Below are 22744 nucleotides of genomic sequence, written 5' to 3'. Positions count from 1 at the left end.
TCTGGTTTAGTCAAACACACTAATGGTATTAAGACTCAATTGGCAGCATTTGTTGAGGCCCTACAAATACCTTGACCAAACTCACTGCCGTTAGTTCTTCTAAATCTCAGACCCACCCCTTTTGGAACTCATGAACTCTCACCCTTTGAGACAGTCACAGGACACCCAACGCACTTGACCTACTGCTTCTTTTGACCCACAACTGATAAAAGGGGAGATGCTCCAACATTGCAAAGGCCTAATCGTTTCTATGAAAAATAATTATGTTTTGGTAGAAGAGTCTTTTCACAGTGTACCCTTGGGAAACAAAGACCTTTAAGTATCACATCTTGCAACCTGGAGATTTCATTTATTCAAAAATACACCTCCAGAAGAACTCTCTTCAACCTCATTGGAAACACCCCTATCAAGTACTGCTAACCAACCCTTGTGCCATCAGATTCCAAGGAATGGACTCTTGGATTCACGTGACACACCTAAAGAAAACATCAAACCCTGACTGGACCTGTACATCATCTGGTGACCTGAAAGTAAAGATTTCTCAGAATTGAAGCAGACAAGATTTGATGAGACAGCTTTCCCAAGATATCAGGACCAGGTCTGCTGGAAGTTTGTTGCCAAACCCTTGATGATGACATAACTCTTCAGATGATAGCCAATGCTTATTATCTTAATAACATATGGACTAGATAAAAAGTGCCTGAAGGTTCTCTCTCTTACCTCTTCTTGTTACTCAAATGTGACCTTAGTAGGTTTCTTATCTGGGCACTTTCCCTTTGACATGAGATACTAAACCCAGGAAACCCTGACATCGAGGGAAAAAAGCTGCTGAAACTATATAGAAAACCTGACTCTTGATCAGCGATGCTTTCAGAGAAAGATCTTCATCAAAAGGGGAAAATGTAAAAAATGAATAAACAGAAACCTCAAATAGAGTGGGCAGACCAGAAGGGGAAGCTCTCACATCCTGCAATGATAGTAGAGCCCAACAGGAAAGAAGAAAGATACCTCTTCTTTCCTGGCAAGGACTCAGCCAATGAAAAGTCACTGACGCTCTGTTTACTACAGCCCTTCCAACTTCCTTTTCTGCTCTATAAAAGTGTTCACCTTCCCTTGCTGTGCGGGGACTTGCAATGTGACTTGCCATGTCGCAGACCACGAGTTGCAGTTCTCCGCTGATCCTGAATAAACTCACCTTTGCTAGAGAAGTATCTTGTAGTCTATTTGTTTCAGGTCAAGAAGGTAAAAGGTTAGGTTATTGATTTGCGATCTCTTGTTAACATAGGCATTAATTGCTAATAGAAACATTTCTATGTACTATTTTAGATGCAAACTATAAACTTTGACTCCTTAGGCATGATATAATGTTCCTCATTATCTCTAATTATAGTTTTTTGTTTTAAAGTCTATTTTGGGGGCTTCCCTGGTGGTGCAGTGGTTAAGAATCCGCCTGCCAATGCAGGGGACACGGGTTCAAGCCCTGGTCTGAGAAGATCCCACATGCTGTGGAGCAACTAAGCCCATGCGCCACAACCACTGAGCCTGCGCTCTAGAGCCCGTGAGCCACAACTACTGAACCCACGTGCCACAACTACTGAAGCCCACGTGCCTAGAGCCGTGCTCCACAACAAGAGAAGCCACCGCAATGAGAAGCCTGTGCACCTCAACCAAGAGTAGCCCCGCTTGCCGCCACTAGGGAAAGCCCGTGTGCAGCAACCAAGATCCAACACAGCCAAAAGTAAATAAATTAAATAAATAAATAAAAAATAAAGTCTATTTTGCTAGATATTTTTATAATCTCTCCAGTTGTGGAATCATACTCCCCTAGACCTCATTGATTCCTCCCATGGTGGCTCCATCTTCTTAACTGAACCCTTTCTCCTTGACATCAGTATCTAATTTGTACCCATGAGATTTTAATTTGTGGAGATGACTGGCAACACTGCTGGTGGGTGGGCTGAGTCCTGACATGAAAATGTACACACTTTAAATTAAATACAATGAGACATGACTGAAGACATATGAGGGATTACACTCAGCTATGAATAACAGGAAACACACAGAACCTGCCTGATGTGAGCAAGGTGCTGATGCTACACGGAAGGACTGCATCAGAGCAGTCACTGCACAGTGCAGTAGAGGAACAAACTCTCATGTAGTTATTTTGGACTGTACCACTGTAACTGTCATAGTGGAATGGGGAGCACATAGTCAGGAGCAGTATAAACAGAACAAGGTGTTTACAAATTAGACCTTATACAAATAAGATCTAGAGAACAGGGCGCTCAGTGCTTCAGAGAATATTCTTAACCATGACAGTCTAAATTTCTTACAAGGTGGACACATGAGAGCTTGCAGGAAAATCCAAACTGTACTGGATCTTTAATGTTGAATTTGGGGACAACTGTAGAAGCCTACAGCTCAGATCAAGTGGAAGTCAAGCAGTCTATGGTGGTTTTGAGGATATACTTGACTGATAGGGAAAATAATGTGGAAAATGGGCTGGAAGCAAGTGTCTACAAAGGCCCTATGCTTCTGTTTCCTTCTATACAGGTGACTTCAAAACCTGACTAAATCATACTTCATTTCTGCATTCCAAGTTTCATGTAAGTTAGGCTTTGGTGACTTCTCACATGGGATCATAAGGCAACACATTCTAAAAATGTAGTTCACATTACTCACATTAATAAAACAGGATCAAGAAGGGACATTGCCAAATCTAAATTTTATTGTCCTTTCACACATCTCTCTTCTTAATGTAAATTCCATAGTCCAAATCCCAGCCAAAAGAAATGACAAAGTATAAAGGACAAAAGATGAAGATAATTCACAAGAGACTGCACTATGATAAACTTTGCATACTTACAAGTATATAGCAATTATATATTCCACGGAAAATAGAATAAGGATCTTTAGGCAATAAAAAGATAGTTTTCTGCTAAATAAGGTGGAATATATATATATATAAAATGAATAAGGCATATCCAGTAATTGCCATAGGAAGCCAGTGGGAAAAAAAAACCAAACTGGCATTTTTCAATGTCCCTTTCTTTACACATAACTTACAAAATTAGGTAAAAATTAAACCTACTTGCATACTAGAAATAAGCTTCAATTCATGGTTCCAATAGACTTCAACATAGACACACAAAACATTACTAAATGACTAAAAGAAAAAACTACCTATTAATTTTTTAGGAACTCTTGTTTAATGAGTACCTACAAAATTTTCTCACTTCAATGTGTACTTTGAAAATTAATTAGAAATCCATACTATAGAGAATCACTTTAAGAATGAATCAATTACAAAGAAAATTTATAACATTTCTTTCATGTTGTGAATTTTCAGACAGTATACTCATAGTACTTACATGGAGATAATTTCTTTCCAGTGAAGTTTTCATATGACTTTGAAAATATTTGCTAAAATTGAAGTTTCCCTTATTTTTCAGTTATAAGGTTTCTATCGCATGCACATTTTCACATGGTTTTGTAAGGATGTGGGGCAAGTGAAGGTTTTCCTACATAGTTTACATTCAACACAATTCTCTCAACTGCAAGTTCTTCCGTGGCTTTCCAAGGAAATGGGACTGAAGGCTTTCCCACATTCCTTACATATATACTGTTTCTCTCCAGTGTGCACTCTCATGTGTCCTTGGAAACGTTGTGTGATATATGAAGGCTTTCCCACCTTCCTTACATTCAGTTTCTGTCTAGTATGAGTTCTTTCATATATCTGAATATAACAGAGTGCTGAAAGCTTTGCCATACTGTTTGCAAAAATAGGGTTTCTCTCCAGTGTGAGCTCTTTTATGTATGTGTAATGAACTGGGACAAATAAAGGCTTTCACACATTCCTTACATTCATAGCGCTATTCTCCATTATGAGTTTTTTCATGGTTTTGAAAAGAACTGGGGCAACTGAAGGCTTTCCTACAAGTTCTACATTGATAGGGTTTCTTTCCAGTGTGAGTGTTTTTATGTGCTTGTAAAGAACTGGGACAATCAAAGGCTTTCCCACAATTCTTACATTTGCAAGGTCCATCACCAGTATGCATTATCATGTGTCTTTGAACATTTGAGGGATAAATAAAGGCCTTTCCACATTCCTCACATTCATAGAGTTTCTCTCCAGTATGAGTTCTTTCATGTTTTCGAATGCAACTGAGATAAGTGAAGGCTTTACCACATTGCTTACATTCATAGGGCCTCTCCCCAGTATGACTTTTTTTCATGTATTTGACGACAACATAGAAAACTGAAGGCCTTACCACATTCCTTACACTTATACAGCTTTTCTCCACTGTGAGTCCTTTCATGACAATGAAAGTAATTGGGACAATCAAAGACTTTCCCACAGTCTTTACATTTATAAGGTCCATCTCCAGTATGCTTCATCCTGTGTCTTTGAAATTTGGTAAGAGAACTGAAGGCTTTCCCACATTCTTTACATACATAGGGTTTCTGTCCAGAATGAGTCCTCTCATGTTTTCGACAGGAATTTGGACAACTGAAAGCTTTACCACAATTTTTACACTTATAGGGCTTTTCTCCACTGTGTCTCCTTTCATGACTTCGAAAGGATCTGGAATAACTGAAGGCTTTACCACATTGCTTACATTCATAGGGTTTCTCTCCAGTATGAGTTCTCTCATGTTTTCGAAAGGAACTTGAACAACTAAAGGTTTTACCACATTTTTTACATTCATAGGGCTTTTCTCCAGTATGTGTCCTTTCATGTCTTCGAATGTAACTGGCACAACTGAAGGCTTTACCACACTGCTTGCATTCATATGGTTTCAATCCACTATGAGTTCTCTCATGTTTTATAAAGTAACTGGGACAATTGAAAGCTTTACCACATTGCTTACATTTATAAGGTTTCTCTCCAGTGTGCATTATTTCATGAATTCGACAGTATCTGAGAGAACTGAGGGCTTTACCACAGTGCTTACATCTGTAGGGTTTCTCTCCAGTATGAGTTCGTTCATGTTTTTGAAAGTTGTGGTGATATCTGAAGGCTTTTCCACATCTTTTACACTCATAGGGTTTCTCTCCAGTGTGAATCCTTTCATGCCTTCGAATAGACTGGCGAAGCTTGAAGGCCTTCCCACATTTCTTACAATCATAGGGTTTCTCCCCATTGTGAATCTTCTCATGGGTATGTCTGGATTGACGATGCTTGAAGGCTTTCCCACATTCCTTGCATTTATATGGCTTCTCCTCATATTCCTGATACTCACGTGGTTTGGGTATAGTGCGAGATGTCATGTGCCTATTAAAGGATGAATGACGCATGAAGACTCGTCCACATACACTGAATTCACAGTTTTCTTTTTCTGATTATGATTTGAAATTTGGCTAAGTGTTTCCCCATACTGACTACCTTCTTTATTTTTACAGAGTCTCTCTACCATATGACTGCTGTAAAAAATAAGAAGCATATTATTAATGAATTGTTTATTAATTATATTTAGTAATAGTTATGACAATGAAAATTTTACCATTTTAAAGGAAAGTGCACATTTTCTGCACATTCTGATTGAAAGTGAATTTACTAAAGCTCTGCAAGATAATCATAGCAATTATCAAAACAGTAATATTCATAAATGGTGATTCTGAATACTGATTCCAAGTGTACTATTTTTCAGACACTCAACATTTAGGACACATTTGAGAAAAAAGGTTTGATGCAAAAATTCTAAGGTTCATTAATTTTAAGGCTGGGCTGATTTGTTTTATTTCTTTGTTTTACAATGTCATGGCATAAACAATCCTGAGAATGAAGAAAGAAGCTAGAGGAATCAGGCTCCCTGACTTCAGACTATACTACAAAGCCACAGTAATCAAAACAGTATGGTACTGGCACAAAAACAGACCATAGATCAATGGAAAAGGATAGAAAGCCCAGAAATAAACTCATGCACTTATGGTCAATTAATCTATGACAAAAAAGGCAAGAATATACAATAGAGAAAAGACAGTCTCTTCAACAAGTGGTGCTGGGAAAACTGGACAGCCACATGCAAAAGAATGAAATTAGAATATTCTCTAACACCATATACAAAAATAAACTCAAAATGGATTAAAGACCTAAATGTAAGACTGGATACTACAAAACTCCTGAAGGAAAACATAGGCAGAACACTCTTTGACATAAATTGCAGTAATATTTTTTTTGGATCTGTCTCCTAGAGTAATGGAAACAAAAGCAAAAATAAACAAATGGAACCTAATGAAACTTAAAAGCTTTTGCACAGCAAAGGAAACCATAAACAAAATGAAAAGACAACCTACTGAATAGGAGAGAGTATCTGCAAATGATGCAACTGACAAAGGATTAATTTTCAAAATATACAAATAGCTCATACAGCTCAATATCAAAAAACCAAAGGACCCAATCAGAAAATGGGCAGAAGACTGAAACAGACATTTCTCCAAAGAAGACACACAGATGGCCAACAGGCACGTGAAAAGATGCTCCACACCACTAATTATCAGAGAAATGCAAATCAAAACTACGAGGTATCACCTCACACCGGCTAGAATGGCCATCATCAAAAAGTCTACAAACAATAAATGCTGGAGGGGGTGTGGAGAAAAGGGAACCCTCCTACACTGTTGGTAGGAATGTTAATTGGTACAGCCACTCTGGAGAACAGTATGGAGGTTCCATAAAAAAGTAAAAATAGAATTACCATATGATCCAGCAATCCCACTCCTGGGCATATATCTGGAAAAGACAAAAACTCTAATTCGAAAAGAAACATGCACCCCAATATTCATAGAAGCACTATTTACAACACCCAAAACATGGAAGTAACCTAAATGTCCATTGACAGATGAATGGATAAAGAAAATGTGGTATCACTTACACGTGGAATCCAAAAAAATGATACAAATGAACTTATTTATAAAACAGAAACAGACTCACAGACATAGAAAACAAATTTATGGTTACCAAAGGGGAAAGGGTGGGGGAGGGATAAATTGGTAATTTGGGATTAACAGATACACACTACTCTATATAAAACAGATAAACAACAAAGACCTGCTGTATAGCACAGGGAACTATAGTCAATACCTTGGAATACCCTATAATGGAAAAGAATTGGAAAAAGAATGGATATATATATATATACGTATAACTGAATCACTTTGCTGTACACCTGAAACTAACACAACATTGTAAGTCAACTGTACTTGAATAAAAAAAAAAAAAATGTCATGGCATACTAACATTCTGTCACGAGACATTACTTTCTCATGTGAGTATAACTCACCTTAGATTTGTCCCATGATTTTCATACTGATCTTCAGTAACAGGGTCTTCCCATTTTTCTCCTAAAATGCAGACCAACAACAAAAAAAATCATTGTAAGTTGTAAAATATCAGAGAAAAGTTGTTACATGACAGGTCCATGATGAACTATGACCATGCCTGGTTTATTTACTAATGTAGTCCCTTTCCACATTTCACCTCTTGAAAGTGCTGATGAGCAAGCAACACTGGTTCTCTAATTGACTAAGTAATTAAGTAAGAATGTCATCATCCCTACCTATTGAGGTCAAGTTCTTAAAGGTTTCCTCCATCACATCTCTGTAGAGTTTCTTCTGGGATAGATCCAGCAGAGCCCACTCCTCTGTGGTGAACTTCACACTCACATCCTCAAAGGTCACTGAATCCTAAAACATCCCAAATACGTATGTGAGAGAATGGATAGAATGAAGAGCACCAGCAATCTATACTCAATTCATAGGAAGTTCACATATGACTCTGCGGTCTCCTAACATTTGTTCTATAACTTTGTCATTAGAACTCTCACTCTATGGTGACACTCCCTCATGAATTCAAGAGCATCATGAACACAAGGAATTTACTGCTACATTTGTATTGTGATCACTTCAAGTCTTTATTCCTCTCTTTGTCAAGACATAGAGCACCTTGGAGAAATAAGAGAAACTTGCTATACAGATGAAAGAAATAATCCATTTTAAGCACACCGGTTCATTCTGATAAAAACTTTCTCACTCCCTCTTTAGTACCCACAATATCGTGCAGCACTATACGAGCACAGGTTCACACCTGCATGAGGTTTTAACAAATACCAACACAGTGAAGACCTGGAAGGTTTTCTTTCTATTCCCATCATCAAACACGAGGCCAAAAGTCCTGTGGAAATCCAACCTGTAACAAGATCCAGCTAGTCATATTGTCCTGAAGTATTCCAGGCTAATAGAAGTAGTCAGATCCAGGTGGCTGAATGAAAATATTCTTGTGGAGGAGTATAAATTAAAATTTATATAATATTGATCACATACTCAGTTTTGCTTTCCTTTCTCTATCTCATTTCATGGGGCTAGGAAGTTATTCAGAGTTAGAGCCGAGGCATGAGGAGGAAAACAGGACAACTCACACCTCCACAAAATCCCTATATTCATGTGCCTCAGGATGGCTTCTGAACAATTTTTAGAACACCCATACTGAGATGATAAGATCACAGAAGACCTTTTTTTGGCAGAATCATACAACTATAATCTGGGCCTTGATGACCTTGAGGAACAGGTTAAGACTTAAAGTTTGCAAGGGCTTCATTAAAATCTTCAATGGTTTCATGGTGAATTTGCACAAATTATAAAAATACATAAAGAGTTCAACAATGTTTTCCTCAAAAAAACACACACACACACAAAAAACCACTTTTCTCTAATATCAGCAAGTGATACCTGACCAGCCACTCTAGAGGCTGTCCTCCCACCTTCTCTCATTTCTGAGCTACCAGGTGGGGCACAGCAGCATGACAGCCCATCCTAGGTATAGGAATTCCCCAGTGGCATAATTTCCTAAATGCTGGTCCCTGAAAGAGACCAATTGACCATTGATGTCCATGTGGAGGGAACAGAAAAAAGGCTCCCATCCATCAATTCTGATGCTAGAATTAGCTTGTTTGGTAGAGCAACATCAACGAAGGAACACCTCTCTTGTTGTGGGTCCAGGGAGTAAGAGGAGCCGCCTAGGGCAGCCCTAATTACTCTTTCTTCACTGGAAAAACAGCACTTGCTCATAACAAAGTGCAAACACTTAGTGTGCAAAAGACAGTGAACATTAGCAGGCCCAAGACTGCTTAGCCTTAGAAATGCTTGCTCACAAATTTCATCTTTCACTAGTATCTAGAATCTGTAATTTTGGGAGTAAGCCGACCAACCTTACAGATAAAAGTGCCTCAGTGCTCCTAAAGTGTATATGGTAAACTCCTGTTTTCCTTTGGAGAGTCTGTAATTTTGTTTCATGTTCAGCAGAAGGTGCCTACCTGATCAGCACCCACTTCCCTAAACAACTATGGGCACTGAGTCTCTAATTTGTTACTTGGAGAACTCAGCCCATCCTACGTGGTAACACCAAGAGACAACATTTGAGAGCTTGCTTCTGGTTTCCTCCACACCAAATTTAATTCAATACTAAACAAGACTAATACAAAATATTTAATGATCCTCATGTAAAAAAATTTTTTTTAATTATTGGGTAATGTCAAAGTAGACTGAAGTAAGTAAAACGATGGCATGTGTTCTTGGAAAGAATTCAGCGTCGCCCAGATGTCATCTCTCCCAAATGATATATTTATTAAATTTCACAAATACCTAAAACAGTTTTTAGGACTCGATAAAAACTACTCCTCCAAACCTAATACTAAGAAGGAATGTCCAAAAATGGACAAAGTCTTCCATGGAAAAACATGACAGTCTACCTAACACACCTCTATGGTAATTCAGACAATACGAGTATTAGCAGAAAGGAAAACAAACAGAACAAAGGAAAGGAAAAGTGTCTTCCACAGACCAGCATTTAATATGGAAAGTTGTTCAAGGACAGAACAGGAGAGTAGTGGCAAATATCATGAACTCTTGACTACATAAGGGACAAACTACTATCCACTTGGAAAAATGCAGCGTATTTCCCTCCATTCCATAGACAATAGCCTACTCATTGTAGATTTAAATGTGAAAGATAAAACTAGGCCACTTTTAGAAGTCACAGGTAAATGTTTTATTGATAGAAGAATAGAAAGATTATCTCATATAAGTAAAAGAATGATCTATAAAGCCAGAGACAAATTCAAATATATTAAAATAAAGGTAGTTAAAAGATACATAAAAAGGAAAATATCTGCAACGTGCACAGATATAAAAATAGAAAAGGGCTACTTTGTAGAGTTAAAATGAACAGAGACATAATTTTAAAATGGAAAAAGAAGCAAAACATATTTAACAGATATGAAAAGGATAATATATGAAAAAATGTCCATCACCTTGGCAACTGGGTAATAGGACACTAAGATGTCCAGTAAATCCCATTTCACAGTGATTAGAACAAAACTTAGTCAATTTAATAATCCCAAGCGTTGGGACTTCCCTGGTGGTGCAGTGGTTAAGAATCTGCCTGCCAGTGCAGGGGAACGGGTTCAATCCCTGGTCTGGGAAGATCCCACATGCCACGGAGCAACTAAGCCTGTGCGCCACAACTACTGAGCCTGCATGCCACAACTACTGAAGCCTGCGCACCCTAGAGCCCATGCTTTGCAACAAGAGAAGCCACCACAATGAGAAGCCTGCACACTGCAATGAAGAGTAGCCCCCGCTTGCCACAACTAGAGAAAGCCTGCGCACAGCAACGAAGACCCAACGCAGCCAAAAAAAAAAGAAGAAGAAAAAGAAAAAAAAACCCCAAGTGTTGAAGACCATTGGGGAAAAAAAATCATTAAATTATGCACAAATGGAGGAATGGTCAAGTGATATACTCCATTGCTCTTTCCTGTGAATATGAACTTGATCGCTATTTACAGCCCAGCAATTTCCAACAACGTCCACAGAATTTATTGCATAGTTGCACTTGGAGAGATATACAAGGGTGACATACACTAATATCAACAGATCTGAAGGTTTTACCAATAAAACAGTAAAGCAAAGAGTACTGCAAAAAATGCAGCATGTTACCTATTCTATAACTGTTATGGTCTCCTGCACAGACAGATGAAGCCTCGCCCGAGATTTAGTTCAGATGTCTGCACTGATGATAACATATACACACCTAAAGAGCATGAAAGGGGTTTCTTAACTTCTATAATGGAAGTGTTTGGGAAAAGGAAAGGAAGCCTCTCAAGAAGGTGAAAAATGCCTTGAGACATCAAGGAAAGAAGGAAAGGAGCCTGGCCTGGGTTTTTTATTGAGCTTAGGGGATGGGCTAGGGTGAGAATTCAAGTACACGAGCAAGGCCTTCTGTGGATTCAATCACTTGCCAGAACCAAAGGAAGGGACACTGAGGCTTTCTTATCACCATGTACAGATGTGGGCACAAGTAGATGAAAGAAAGAGGAAGTAAGGTTTAAAGTTGTTAGCAGTCAAACATCAAAAAAAGGAGTGAGAGACTTCTTATCTATGGTCTGGTATCTAAGGAGCTTGGAAGTCAGCTTCTGGTACCTTCTAGTCCTCAGAAGAAAAAAAGCCAAGAAACTTAAAAGCAACAACTCTTCCATCAGAGAACTGAGGTCACAGGGTAAATTGCTGTCTCCAAATTAGAAACAGAAACAAAAAAGTGTACCCAGACACCTGAAACTAAAACAACATTGTAAATCAACTGTACTCCAATAAAAATTTTAAAATAAAATTGGAACAATACAGAGAAGATCAGCAGGATGACATGCAAATTCATGAGGCGTTCCATATTTTTATAAAAATACTGAATGCTGTACACCTGAAACTAATATAATACTGTAAATCAACTGTAAAAATAAACAAATAAAAATAAATAAATAAATAAATATATACCCAGAATAGTCTCTTCTTTCTAACAAGGCCTGTCCTGAAAACAATCTATTTCACAAGCGCACAACTAATTGGGATTTTGCTAGAGCCTAACTGACCTGGGGGTGTAGGGAAATAGCCAATGTGAGTCTCTTTTAGCATTTTCTGCTCTCAAAGGTGGGGGCACCTCTGAGGATAATAGTGGTTTTTTCCCCTCCTAACAACAAATATGCGGTGTCCCAATGCCACTTCTCCAACTCTCTGTCACCAAATAGATGTCCAACGGTTCAATTCAATTCAAACACTAACTCACATATGTTACACTCTATAGATTTAAGCGCTCAGTCCTAGACAATGTCTCTACTTCAGATGCCAGACACAAATGGCGTGCCTTGGTTACCAACATTTCTACTCAGCTGTCTACAAATCACAGATTTCCTTGACACACCATCAGGTTTCGTAATTTACTTAAAACAAAAGACACTCTATCACCCTTATTACTCAAGTCATTCCAAGGACTTCAAAAGGTTTTTGCTAGGAACGCAGGACAAAGACCAAACATCTTTCTCATTATATCACAGAAAGTCAAACCCAGAGATACAGGATCACTAAAAGATTGAGATCAAATCAGTGTTCTAGAGAATGCTTCCCCTCTGCCCACATCTACTTCTACATCAACTGGCCTCTTGTTTAATATAAATTGACTATACAGAAAAACCTAGATGCTTTCCGGTAACACCAAGAAGAAGACAAGGATGTCCCCTCTCACCATTCCTTTATCAATCTTATACTGGAATTTTTAGCTAATGCAATCAGACAGGAAAAGTAAATAAAAAGGACAAAAAATGAGAAGAAATAAAACTGCCTTGGCTGGCATACGACAAGACTATCTTTGGAGAAAAGCTCAAAGAATTCCAATAGCAAAAAAAAAAAAAAAAAACAACAAAGGACCTTGAACTACTAAGAAAGTAGAGGAAGGTTGAAGATTAAAATGTTAACATGCAAAAGTCAACTGCTTTCCTATAGATCCACACATAATAGTGAACTCAACTTTGACGAAGGACCAAAGGCAATTAAATAGAAAGAATTTAGTCTTTTCAACAAATAATGCTGGAAAAATTGGATATCCAAATGCAGAACGAATAAATGAATCTAGACAGAGATTTAAAACCTTTCATAAAAATTAACCCAAAATGGATCAGAGTACTTAGTGTAAAATGTAAAACTACAACACTCCAAAAAGATAACATATGAGAAAATCTAGGTGACCTTGGTTTTGGTGATTAATTTTTAGATACAAAAGCAAATGCAAGATCCAAAAGATAAAAATAACTTTGACTTCATTAAAACGAAAAACTCCTGCGCAGTGAAACACAGTGCTAAGAGAATGAAAACACAAGCCACAGACCGGCAGAAAATCCTTGGAAATCATTTAAATGATAAAGCACTGGTATCCAAAACATCCAAAGGACTCTTAAAACTGAACAAAAAGAGGACAACTTAATTAAAAATGAGCAAAAGATCTGAACACACATTTTATTGACGATATACAGATGGTAAATAAGCACGTGAAAAAATTCTTATTACCAGGAAACTGAAAATAAAAGAATGAGATATCACCCAACACTTCGTACAATGGCTAAAATTACAAACCTTCAGAACACCAAATAATGGCAAAGATGAAGAGCTGGTGGTAATGGAAAATGGAAAGCTGGTGGATTTTTGATGTGGATCTGTGAAGCCATCAGTGGAAAACTAAATCTCTCAGAAAATAGAAATGAAACAGTTGGTGGTGCTTTTGAGGATAAGCTTGATTGGAAGATCAAAGAATGTGGAAATATTTAAAGGAGCAAAAAATCTGAAATTACTTAAAATATATTGGGAAAAAACACTCTTCTGTTTTCAACACCAAAAGCTGTCCTTTGATGAGATCAATTTAGTAAAAGTGATAAGTATCTAGTCAACATAACAGAGAAAAGACAGAAATTACTCATATCAGAAATGAAAGAAGGGGGAAATGAACATGAAAAAGGACTTGATACCATCCAATATCCATTTATGATGACAAACTAATAATAGAGGGGAACTCTCTCTTTTTGAGAAAGAACATTTACGTGACACCTGTAGCTAACATCATACTTAGTAGTGGGAAACTAGATGCTTTACTGGTAAGACAGGAATGGAACAGAGCAAGAAGATTCCTCTCACCACTCCTATTCAACACTATACGACAAACACACACACACAAAGAAAAAAATAAAAACAAAACACATTGTACTAGAAGCCCTAGTCAATGCAGTAAGAAAAGAAAAGGAAATAAAAGATATACAGATTGGGAAGCAAGAAATAAAACTGTCTTTGTTCTATATGACATGATTGTCTATGTAAAATATCTGAAAGAATCTACAACAGAAATTACTCTTGGAATTAATAAGAGCAGAGTAAGGTTGAAGGATACCAAAGGAAATAAGGTATCAAGCCATGAAAACACATGGAGGAACCCAAAAGGGACTTCCCTGGTGGTCCAGTGGTTAAGACACCGTGCTCCCAATGCAGGGGACATGGGTTTGATCCCTGGTCGGGGAACTATGATTCCCCATGCCATGTGGCCAAATTAAAAAAAAAAAGTATACTGCTAAGTGAAAGAAGCCAATCTCACAAAGCTACACACTGTATGATTCCAAGTATGTGACAATCTGGAAAAAACAAAACTATGAGCCAAGAAAAAAATCTCTGATTGTGAAGGATTTGAGGATTCAAGGGAAGAATGAATGAATAGGTTGGGCATATAGGATTTTTAGGGAAATGAAACTATGCTATAGGATACAGAAATGAAATGAAGGATTTATGTCATTAAACATTTGCCAGGATCTATAGATCTTTTAACACAAGGAGTCAATGCTACTGTAAACTGTATACTTTAATGTATCAACATTCACTGAACAATTTTAACAAATGTTCCACACACAAGATTTAAAATTAGTGTAAACTGTGTGGATGCACAGTGGTTATGTGGGAACTCCCTGTACTCTCTATTTTTCTTTTTCTGTAAACCTAAAATTGCTCTAAAAAAAACACTGAAGTAAATTAGAAAAAAAAAAAAAGTTGAAGACAGACTCATTGCAATTCACCCCTGATGACTGATGACCAAAACGGGACACCTTTCATACAACTGATCTGAACCTATTTCAATAAGCCAGTATGGTGCTCCATGAGCCTGAGACCTGTTACGGAAGTGAAACTTCAACTGAATGTCATGTTGGAGAGCAGCACTGTATATTCTGAGAAGTGCCACGGTTACTACCAGTCATGTCTGGGACTCCAACATGGATAAGAGTGTCCTGGCGAGTCCCTATATTGTGGACCTAGTATATGTACAGATGAGAATAACCTTGATTTCTATTTTGGATATCTCTAAATCAAGAGATCCCAACATTTCTTTTAATATAAAGGGGCAATTCTTAGACATCGTCCAAAAGGCTGTGAATACATGTAGATGGGGCCAATTTTTGGCCAGTATCAAGATGACTCTCTGATGTTTGGTTAGCTGTGTGGTTTGGTCATTTATCAGGGATATCACAAGGGATGAGAGCAGCAACTCTCCACTGAGCTCATCATGCACGAATGCATATTGTCATCCTTAAAGTCTATGCACACCCCAGAGCTATGCATTCAGTTAATCCCAAGAAACTCCCGAGGCAAGTCTCCATCTGGGGGAGTGGTGACCTCTTCCAAGACCACAGCATCCTTTAATGGACTGAAGAGAGAACAGGCCACCCTCCTGCTGGAGGCATAAACCAGGACAGGTTTTGCTCCATAATGTCACGCAGTGGTGCTGGTAGGCATGCCAACCCGATGGGGTGCTAGTTCTAGGGTCAAAGGCACAATGGGCAGCTTAGCAGAGGGTCACAAGCTCGGTGCTTATGAGACCCTTTCTTTTCTTTTCTTTTTGGCTGCGTTGGGTCTTCGTTGCTGTGCGCGGTCTTTCTCTGGTTACGGCGAGCGGGGGCTACTCTTCATTGTGGTGCACGGGCTTCTCATTGCGGTGGCTTCTCTTGTTGCAGAGCACGGGCTCTAGGCGCGCGGGCTTCAGTAGTTGTGGCTCGCGGGCTCTAGAGCGCAGGCTCAGTAGTTGTGGCACACGGGCTTAGTTACTCCGCGGCATGTGGAATCTTCCCAGGCCAGGGCTCGAACCTGTGTCCCTTGCATTGGCAGGCGGATTCTTAACCACTGCGCCACCAGGGAAGCCCCGAGACCCTTTATTTTCAAGAAAGCTCAGTGTGTGACAGTCACTGCAGCTCTAATGGCAAACAGTGTGAGGCACAGGGCAGTTTCTTGCATCAGAAGTCTATGGACAATTTAAGGCCACAATTTAAGGTAACTCCAGGAGGTATGAAAGGTCACTGAAAACTCTACAGTGAAGGAGGCTAAGAGGATTCTAACACGAGTTAGTGTTATGTATGGCTGTTGTACGGCAATTTAAACACAGTCTAGAGCCTTCTGTGGTAGGGGTGACCTCAAGGTGAGCAAATTTCCAAGCAATAGCAAATATGGGCTCAAGTAAAATTAGTAAACAAGGAAAACGTTGCCTCCCAACACCAAAAGGACCCAGCAGATCTTGTGGGTACTGAAAAAGACTATGTAACTATTTCTTCACAGTGTCAGAGAGGGAGCAGCCATCTGATTATAAAAGAATTTTCCGGAACTTGACCAAGGCATGAGGGTCTTATCTTATGCGTGGGTCAATGGCCCATCCACCTCGTATGAGCTCCCATTCCAATACTAGTTCTGAATGAGTGTGAAATGAATATCCTCAGAGGAGGACGTCGTTAGTGTGATGTCATACCTGTGCTCCTGGAGCAAAGTGCATGCAGTGCAGATCCTACCTGCAGAGACTGTGAAATGGCAAGGCTGCTGAGGTTCCCTGAGGATAACCAGGTAAAGATGTATCATGTCTCTTCCTCCATGACATATAATTTAAGTAACCCAAGCTTAAATCAGTTAAAACTAATTCCTTTGCTGTGTCACAGTGAGGTTATTGTGTCGTCCCTAATAACTCAGAGGGTCAGGATATTTGTTGCAGTAGAGGGAGAAGCAGCTGCAGCAGAGGTGCTGCTGATGAGCCCTCTGGTATTTGGAGAGTATACTCAGTCCACCATCTACTGGCTCCCTTCCCTCTCTTTTTTTTCTTTCTCTTTTAAATAACTGCTCTTTAAGAAGTAACCCCTAGGCTCACCTCATTCACGGGGTATAATCGTATTCATAACACCCTAATGTAACGGGGCTATTTGCTCTCTTGCCTTGTTACAAAAGTCCTTTTACACACACACATATGTGTGTGTGTGTGTGTGTATATATATATGTGTGTGTGTGTGTGTGTGTGTATATATATAGATTTTTTTTCCCCCTTCTTTGCCAAGCCACTCAGCTTGCGGTATCTTAGCTTCCCAACCAGGGACTGAACCTGGGCCACAGCGGTGAAAGCACCGAGTCCTAACCACTGGACCACCAGAGAATTCCCAGGCCTTCTATATTTTATTAACTGACCTGATTAAGCTGTACTAACTTCACAGAATGCATTAAAGTATTTTACTTTGTCCTCCTAAACTTCATCCCCCCCAGCATGATAATCATTAACCAAACCCTAATTCCTAAGAATAACAGCGCTTTCGACTAGCTGTTTTCCAAGGCTAGATGGTATCTACAGATAAGGGTGACTTAGGAGCTGGGACCTCCTGCCTTCTGGGAAAATGCCACAAGAAGATGAAAAACTGCCCTCTCACTTCTCCTCCTAGCATAAAAGAAACCTAAATTCTTTTCTGAATTAAGATGGTTCTTTAGGAACCTAGTTAGTCCACCTTCTCGGTTTGCTGACTTTCAGAATAAAGTCGCTACTTCTTGCCCCAACACCTCACCTCTCATTTTATTGGCCTGTCATGCAGCTGTAAGCAGATAAGTTAGGGGAACCCCAGTGAAAGAGAACCCTGGCTTTCTTGACATAAGAGAAGCCATTTCTGGCCTAAGCCATTTTGTGATCTAAGCCTGGCCACAATGCTTGCCCTTGAACAGGTCTCAGTAATCAATGACCTTAAGGAAAAAAGGAATGAAAGAACAGAGAAAAAGTAGTCAAACGATAGTGCAGTGATACAGCAGAGTCCTAGTTCCTCCTCAAGGGATATAGATATATATACAAAATAATATATCTTTGAGTTCTGCAGGAACTAAGGCCCCCACCCAGGTGGAGGACGGAATGATGATGTTGACCCTCCTGACTTCATAAACCAAAGCTTGGACTCTGTTGACCTTTGCCCCAATTTTATGCTGAATTCTCCTCTGCTCAATCCCCTTCATGAATATGCATGTACCCTTAGCTTAAAACTTCCCCAATTTTGTTGTTCAGGGTGACAATGCTTTGGGAAAGATCCCCAGTGTTCTCCTTACTTGCTGCAAGTAACAATAAATCCTTCCTTCTCCCGATCTTTGGCTTGGTTGTGTCTATTGGCTCAACACCCACCAAAAGGTGAACCCAGTTTTTGGGTACCACAGTGAGCAGTATGAGCTTGAACTTGGTAACACTAAGACCTCTCCTAAAGTTGGGAGACACCAGACTCAGACACATCTTCACTCCAAACACATAGATGGGTTACACCCAAGACATCCACCTAGAAACACTGTAAGGAGGGCCCCATTCCCATACTCCTGCTCCCAAAGGACAAAGAATTACAGAAACTGCGAATTCAGAATCCCCTGTATATAGAACCCAGGGTTGTTGGGATCAACAATGCCACATAGGGCAGGAGAGCGCACAGGAGGAGACCCCAACAAACAGCAGCTCACGGAGCAGGAGCTTCCAGGCTTTCTTATCAGCCTGTCCAGATAAGAAGCGCTAGGGGAAAAGGGAGGGGTGAGGCTTAAGTTTTCAGTAGTTAAACATCAAATATGTGGATCCCCACCAACCCACCCAAGAACAAACAGAAGAAAAATGTGCATTCACCATGACTTGGTTTTATATAAAGAAACACTAGCAGGATGATGGAAGTAATCAAAACTGGTTCTTTGAAGACGGCTGCAGTAAGAGCACAGAAGGGGAGTGGGATATGTGGGCAGGGAGTTGTCTTAAGTCAGTTTCCTATCTTAGGGATTCTTTTAACCTTCCCATGAATTATTTATTTAAAAGAAGGAGAAAAAATTTTATATGCCATATTTTGCTATGCTTAATAATTATTTTAAATTAACTTTTACATTTAAATATTAATTTAATTTTAACTTTTCTACATAGGAAACCACACCAAGACTTAATCCTTTAAACAGTAAGGTGTATAAGACTGCAGACTGTAAATAATTTACAAATCCCTTTCTAATGAAAAGGACTAGGGGCATTACAGTTTGTCCTTCCACTATATTTCACACTGGTGATGTTTTCAGGAACGAATGGCATACTCTAATACACTAGGACTTGCAAAGTAAGAGCTGAAGTAAACTAAGAATTTCAAATATTTACAGAGGCTTTGAGGATTTTCCTCTTACAGATGAAAATAGAAATTGAATTGTTTTTTTCCTCACATCCATTAAAATAGGAACTCATTTACCTTAGGAATAGTATAATAGCCTTTTAAATGTCAAATTTCTCTAGGGATAGGCACATACACTGACCTAAAAATGGAAAAAGCACCTGAGAACTTAAATACACCCATCTCACATCTTGAGATTCTCTTGCCTAAATGGAATAAAAATTCTATTTGATTCCAGTTTTCTTGCCTTACATCGTATCTCTCGATCAACTTACATTTTAAAATCCCAAGTGCTAGTGCAAACTAGAGTTAAAGGGCTGCAATATTTAGGATAAAAGAATCCAAATACTGAAATCAAAACAGATAAGCAGGCTGCTTCCCTCAAATTCAGAAGAAAACCCCATTTTCAGAAAGTTGAACATATTCCAGACTTGGTGTCTAACACTCCAGGTTGAGATGGAACCCCTAGAGTGGGTCAGTCCCTGGTGAAGGAGGGTAGGGACAGGTTAGCAGCCACACGAATGCTCTCTGGGAGCTCTACACGCCCTCCCCTCTCCTGTAAGCATGGAAGCACTCCCTTCCCCAGGCTTCTCTTGTCACAAGTCAGGAAACTGTCAGCCTGATTCAGTTTAGGGCTCTGACCCGAAGGAACTCCCCAATTCATAAACCTTCTGTCCATGAGACAGAACACCTGATCTTCACAGACTCTCAGTGTGTACAAATTACACTAACTGCACGTACACTGTGGATGCAAAACTCAAACACTCTGTCTGAAAGTGTCTAGGCCTACGGAACTACAACTACAACCTAAAAAAGGCATCATCCCCACCCCCACGTGCAGGTGCACCGCCAGCTTTCCAAAGCTCTGCATCTTCTCTCACTATAAAGTTTTCTTCTGTGGTGGATGCGAACAGGTAGGACACCTGCAAGGGTAAGGCTTCCCAGGAAGAACGAACTAGGTTTCGGAGTACTTCCCTTTCCAGCCTCAAGGGGGTCTTAGTGAGGCTCACTGACCACAGGCCTCTACTCTCCCTGGACTTGCTTTGGATCCCTGAAATTTTAAATGACACAAAGCCAGTTTTTGAACAATACAGCAGAATAACTTAAATCCAGTGTTTACGTGGGAAGGAGGAAAGAAAATGGTAAGGCACTTTAGTAATTCAAGCAGAAAACCCCAAATATCTATTCCACCCAGAATAAAAGATGTCAGTTAATTATTATTTCCATGGCAAGAAATCCATTTGTAAATAATTAACTATACTTGAACACTCTTGGTCTAAGCCCTGCAATTTCATTTAAAAATATCCAAAAGTAAGCACAGACCTCAGAAACTTACTACACACGTTCAGGGAAAGAAAGAGTGGGACCAAAATTCTTAACAAATGTAATGTAATACAAGAATATTTTATCTTCTCTCAGAGTCACCTCTTTCTTGCCTGTTTGGAACTATTTTATACTGTCCTTATAGCTCTATTGATTAAATACGTTTTTCCTTTATTGAAAAATGCAGACTAAGTCAGTAAATCTCTTTAAAGTTACAAACCCAGGGATAGGCAGTGCTGACAGTTTCCACAAAAATAAACTCCATCCAAAGGACTTCCCATAGGATGTATGTGTCCTGTAAAGATTCTGGGGGAGAGGCACAAGGTTTTCATACAATGTACATGGTTCCGTGTGGTTATTCGGCTTTCTTCTCATGTAAAACATCCACAGATAAAAAAAAAATAAATCTTTAAGAGCCATCCATGGCTCTGTGGGAAAAGGATAAACAGTTAAAATATTGGGTCCCTTTGAAATGCACCACAGAGGACAAACAGTTGATAGTGATGCTGTGATTCGGAAAGGCGAAGCTGGCTTTGGGAATGAGAGGAGGGATCTGGAAATTTAGGTATTTATTGCCAGAGCTAGGCTGGGGAAACAGAGCTGTGAATTTGAAACCCTGCTCTAAAAACCAGAACACTCGTAACACTCAGAAGAAAACGAGTCCCGCTGACGTGAAAGGAGAGACTGTGGACTCCACAGAGCACAGTTCCTCCAACGCAGGATCCCCGGAGACCTAGTCACGACTGTTCCCTGATGACCCCCCCTGTGGTCACCGCACAGTCTGGGGGAGACGACAGACTGTGGGCGCAGAGGTGCCCAAAGAGGCTCCGGGGTGAGGGCCCAAGTCGCCGCGCGCAGTGACGGGACAGGACGCCCGGGGTTCCGGCTGCCGGCCCCGCCCCCACGCTGCCAGACCGAGGGGACTGAGGTCCGAGCGGAGACACACGCGGCTCGGGTCCGCATACCCCAGAGTTGACCGCGGTCAGACCCGGGTCCTGCCAGGGCCGGTTCCGACCAGACACTCCACCGCGTCTCCACATCGCTGGGCAGCGCACTTACCATTTCTAGGTTTCCCTGAGTCCCTCCTATGACTCCCACGACCGCTGCAAACCACAGCGCAAGGGACACTGCGGCAAAGCCACAGAGAAGATTAGGGACGAGTAGGGATGTTTGCGCCAATGCAGTGCGTCTCCCCACCCACTTTCCCCAGCGGGGTTCTTGATTGGACAGTTTGAGAGGCCTCGCCCCCCCACGCTTGACTGACAGCGGGGCAGGAGGATGCATGTCTGCGTAACCAGATTCTGCGGGTGGGCGGCGACCTGACCCAGCAAAGGATTTTTGCATTTAAGTGGAACTTCTTTCCGGCTTGGGGCGGCCTGTGTTGTTTTCGCCCAGTTCTTTATGAACGCGGGGGTACAGGGAAATGCTGATTGAATTCCCAAATGAATAAAGTAAGTACAGCACTCGAAGATGGCCCAGATCAGGCGACCCTGAAACAATAGTGTCTTACGTCCTATATGGGTCAGGGTCTTGGCTTAAGTCTGTCAGACCATTCTAAATAGTGACCCTTGTTTAGAAACAAAGACACTTAAGGTGACCCCGCCATCTGTAATAAAGAGTCTGGCTCCATTTTAATATTTGTACTTTGACAGGATTGAGCCTTCCATCCATCCCTGCCTCTTCCCCACTCATATAAAATTATGCAACAACTTGCCAATTTCTTACAAAGATTATAGCTGGCATTATAATAAGTATTACATTGAATCTTCAGATCATTTTATGAAGTAGTGCCAGTTCAGCAATGTTAACTCTTCTGAACCATGAAATTGGGATGTTTTCTATTTACACTTGTCTTATTCTTTTCACCATGTTCTGTAGTTTGAAAAGTACTCACTTTATACTTTAGGTTTAGCTTGTTCTTTTTCTCGTTCTTTGATGTGTAAATTTAGGTTGTTAATTGATATCTTTCTTTCTTAATATAGGTGTTTATAAGTTTCCCTTTTACTATACTTACGCTGTATACAAGTCTCCTTGTATTTATCTCCCCTGCTGTGTTTGGGTATCCCTAGAAACTCAATGTTAAATAGTCTGTGTCTTAAAACTCTGTTTTA

The 22744-nt window shown here is 39.9% G+C and overlaps 2 pseudogenes; one reads left to right on the top strand and one right to left on the bottom strand.

The window, feature by feature from the left end:
- Positions 1-2718: 2718 nt before the first annotated feature.
- Positions 2719-21769, bottom strand: LOC118893403 (annotated as a pseudogene).
- LOC118893700 lies at positions 11642-11725 on the top strand (annotated as a pseudogene).
- Positions 21770-22744: the final 975 nt, after the last annotated feature.

The sequence above is a fragment of the Balaenoptera musculus genome, chromosome 3 (genome assembly GCF_009873245.2).
Source record: "Balaenoptera musculus isolate JJ_BM4_2016_0621 chromosome 3, mBalMus1.pri.v3, whole genome shotgun sequence".
Taxonomy (NCBI): Eukaryota; Metazoa; Chordata; class Mammalia; order Artiodactyla; family Balaenopteridae; genus Balaenoptera; species Balaenoptera musculus.
Note: the sequence above shows the minus strand (reverse complement) of the source record. Positions and strands in the feature narration are given on the sequence as shown.